The sequence below is a fragment of the Alligator sinensis genome, unplaced genomic scaffold, assembly GCF_000455745.1.
Source record: "Alligator sinensis unplaced genomic scaffold, ASM45574v1 scaffold1719_1, whole genome shotgun sequence".
Taxonomy (NCBI): domain Eukaryota; kingdom Metazoa; phylum Chordata; order Crocodylia; family Alligatoridae; genus Alligator; species Alligator sinensis.
The window spans coordinates 725,601-730,085 of record NW_005842507.1 but is presented as its reverse complement, the minus strand read 5'-3'; the positions used below and the strand labels follow the sequence as shown (position 1 = coordinate 730,085).

Below are 4,485 nucleotides of genomic sequence, written 5' to 3'. Positions count from 1 at the left end.
TCCCTCGAGTAGCATATATCCAAGAAAAGTGCAGTATTAATTAGAAGTGAAAATTTACAACAGAAATCTATTCTCTGCCAACTGAAAACAAGACAAGGGAAGACCACTCCTGAAATACACTACTTCTAGCTCCCTTTCAATTTCCTGCAACAAGGTTTTGGAACCATGTCATAATCACAAATACCAAACCATTACCTAATAAGTCAAGTCTCATTTTCCATTTATTCAGACCCATTTCATTTTGTGGTTTTTGGTTTACTATACTGAAGACTCTTGCACTACTAAATTCGGATTGCTAATTATCAAGTGACTTTACTAGATGAAACAAAAACACAAAAGAGATTTCCTGGAACTCTTACGGAAATATTATCTAGAATCAGCAACTGCCCAAATGTTAATTTCATTGTATAAAAATAAGCTATGTTTTCAAGTAGGAAGGCGGTTCGGAAGATAACACGAATTTTGAAATAAAAACATTTTGGCATACAATGATCATTTACTGGACCACGTTGCTTCTTTACGTGGTTGTAAAGGGATGTGTTCAACAATGGCACCAGAATTCCCTGCTGCTGTGTAGTTTCCCACTTGTTGAACACAAAATGGTTTCATTGCAAAATGCCATGACTTTGAGACACTCTCATACAAAACAAGTTTTCTTTTTAGTATAAATAATACAAATCTGCAGCCTAATTGGCTTTAAACTATTGTTTCAAGAGCAGCATGATCTAGTGACACAAATACAGGCCTAGGATCCAGGAGATTCCAACTTCTATTGCCAGTGCTTTCATTGACATACTGTGCTTTGTATAATCTTTTCTGGGTCTGTTCCATTTTTAAGATGCCCATCTACCTCAGTATTTGAAGTGTTAGGATCCCTGTTGTGTGAAATGAGGATCCCATCACAACACTTGAAGCTCGAGGTACTACACCACCTGCAAGATCAGCCTCTTAAGTGCACAGAGCTTTGTATTTTTGAAGTGTGATAAAGGGTGCCAAGTATCACTCAGACAGAGAGATCTGAATGTGCTAATGAAATTGGGGCATTATGCCTACTCATAAATGTACATCTAACTGGCAAGTTGTTACTGCTTTGAGACTGAAAGAACTTTTATTTCAGATATTGCTATAACAAGTTTTGAGAGGTGTTAACATAATTATATAATAATTAAAACCACCTAAGTGAAAAGTGGTAGGCCTTTGGCATACAATTTCCTACCTGTATTTTTTTCTTAAAAGAAAGGAAAATAATAAACAGAAGTTCTAAATGCAGCTGTTACAAATGCTCTGTTCCGTATGCATCACTGGTGAGGTTTGAATCCAAAACCTTTGGTACTGCCTGAGCTAAAAAACTAATTATATTAGCTGACAGCAGCAAGAAGCTGTTATCCCACATACAAGAACACAAGCTTTCAGTGCCAAATTCTGTGTCTAGTATACAGCCATGCAAAACCTGATCAAGTTTTCTCCATCCCCACTGCAGGAGTCGGAGGGAGCTCCTTCCCCATGGAATACTGCTAAGGCTGGAAATCAGATGGGCTATTGAGGTGCTGTGCTCGGTCAGGGCAAGGCCTGGACCAGCTCTATCCAACTCTCCTGCAGAGGCGGCCTGCTTTTAGGCTTCCTGGCACAGCACGGTGTTACTCCAGCAGCACTGACAAGGCTTTAAGCCTTAGTTTAGACCATTCAAACTCAAGATGTAGCAAGCCTAAGTTTTGCCAACAAAATGAACATCAGTTGGGCAATTAAGTTGTTCAGATGCTTGTGCCATAGACAACCCTGAATGGAATATTGTGGGACAAGGAAGAGACATTTCTCTTGCCTTAAGGCTTCTTCCCTGACAAGTTTCAAGGGCCTGCTACACACAATGGAACTTTCAAAGCTTTCTCCAAAAACGGAGTTCTCTGCAGCATATGGCTACTGTAAGAAATACAAATAAGAGAATTCAAACTTTTCAATTTTCCAATACTCCTCCTCCTTCCAATCATTTTTTTAAAGGCCTAGATTAATTGTAGAGAGGTACATATTCCTTGATATCTGACACACAATACATATGGAATTTAACTGTAAGATTGCTTTAACAAGTACTAAGATTCCTCAAATAAATATGTGCAAAAGGTTATGTTAAAATAAAAAAACAAATAAATTCACTTTTCAAATGATCTTGAATAAGCCTTTTTAAAGAGACTGAGCTGATGCTAACACTTTCTAAAGCAGTTTTAAAAAAACTCCCAAAAGGACGTATTTGTTTTGAAATGACCTAAAAACAAGTACTAATAAGGATATACAATCCACTCATTTCTTAGCCAGTGCAAAATCCTGGTTCCACTGAAGTCAATGGGAGTTGTCAGTGACAGGATTTCACTCCAGGAGGGCCTACAGTTTCAACAAGAAGTAATACCTGATAGAACGTAATATGAAGTACATTCTTAAACTCCTTGTCGAACTTCAGGAAGTTATTTCACCCACTTTTTTAAATAAAGAAAAGCTATCTTCTCTAGTTTGGAATGACATCATTTGCTCCCCTTGGAAGCTCTTGTAACATCACTGTCATTGATTATATGTTATTTTAGCATGGAGGCTGTTCCTCTGCTAAGACTTAATATACTGGTACTATGGTTTCTTACAGATCTCTTTATTGGTCTGTTTAGAGTTACAACTGCCTTCCTGGCCACCATGTGAAGCGTGTGTGCAATTACATATATGAATTAAGTTTCTACCTCGCCATAGAATGTCTCTCTTGTATCCATGCACCAGCTACATCTTTGATGTTACATATACTGTTTAAACATATACTTACCATGTACGTAAAATCCGTTTCAGATGTATATATTTTATACCGTTTTGGGAGTCATGACCTGCTTTCCATAACTTGCTGGTCTGTAGCTAAAGCAGCACTGAGCTGCATTTGGTGCACATCCAATTATGGATTTCTTGTCAATTTTCTTTAATATTAGCTATTATTTATTTATTTGCATGTTTGCAGCCCTGACTACAAACACTTATGCATGCTCTTAACTTTCAGCAGGTGGAAATATTTTCACTGAAATCAAAGGAACTATTCTTGAAGAACATGCACATTTGCAGGTATGACATTGAAATCTGAAGGGAACAAACTTTTTTTTTTAATGCTTGGATTATACTGCACTAAATACTCTACTGTTGCAAAACTAAGAGCATGTGGCATACTTACTCAGCATTTATTTAAGAACAAGTCACCCTTTATCTGCATGGCGATACAAACAAGTTTGCAGAAACAGATTTTAGGAAACCGACAGAGATCATTACTGAAATTAACCAAGACATGGTCCAAGGAAGAGCAGGACCTCAAAGCCCTAGCAGCATCACACCACTGTATTATACTTCTTTTGGGGTCTCATGCTTAGCAAGATGGGGAGCTCTACGTCTCTGACAGATCTGATGATCCGTCCGGTCCCTTCCAGCCCCTAACGACTATGAAACTGATCTTCAGCAGTGAGTTGCCAGGAGTTTAAAAGCAGGCTCCACGGTCCACGACCACTACTAGGAAGCATCTTGACCAGAACGAAAAGGGCACAAGATAAAACGATAGCGTATCAGCGATGCTGCAGCCGCGATGGTCCAGAAATGATGCAAGAGGCAAGGATTTCTTGGCGTGATTGCTGGCGCGATGAAAGCTGAGTTGCTGGGATGAAGTCAGACAGGCTTCCGAATGCAAGACCCGAGAAAAATATCTTTTATGAGACTGTCACTGGGACAGAGAAAAGCTCGCGACAGCAAGGCGTTCTTCCCCAGGTCTTGCATTCGAAAGCTTGTCTCGCTCGATGCTAACAACTTTGTTAGTCCAATACAAGATAACTCTGTCGCTGGGATTGAGCGAGACCAGCTTGCGATGGCAAAAAAACAATTGAACCCCTGTTTAGCTAGGAACAATGGTCACAAATTGACGGAGAGCAGATTTAGACTGGACATTAGGAAGAACTTCTTCACAGTGACAGGGGCCAGGATCTGGAACGGGCTCCAAGGGCGCGGGGCTCTCCCCTACCCTGGGGGTCTTCAAGAGGAGACTGGACAAGCGCCTGGCTGGGGTCAGCGCTCTTTCCTGCCCAGGGCAGGGGGTCGGACTCGATGACCTACCCTTCCGACCCGGACATCTATGAAACTATGAACCCGAGGATTTGACGGCTCGCCTCACTTGACCCTAACAACATTATCAGTCATTTTGTATTGGGCTAACCATGCTGCCGGGACCCAGCAACGAGGCCCGATCCCACGGTAACGCACAGCACTGTCACTGGGATCAAGCCAGACGAGCTTTTGAGGGCCAAGCGAGGGGGATTTTCCTCCAACTACGCCGTCGGTCCAATAAAAGCCGGACGCGCTGTCGAGGGAAGAAGGCCGGCACGTGAACGCTCGTCTGGCTGGATCCCGAGGATGCTGCCGGCTCCACGACAGGCGGCGGCGGAAGAAACCCCTGCGGCTCCGGGCCCCAGCACCCGGCGCCCGGGG

General features: G+C 41.9%; 1 protein-coding gene across 1 annotated transcript in view; it reads right to left on the bottom strand.

Annotated features, from left to right (window-relative positions):
* The window catches only part of MINOS1 (mitochondrial inner membrane organizing system 1), a 24,288-nt gene that overhangs the window by 19,555 nt on the left and 248 nt on the right, over positions 1 to 4,485 (bottom strand). The gene's annotated exons all lie outside the window — the stretch shown is intronic.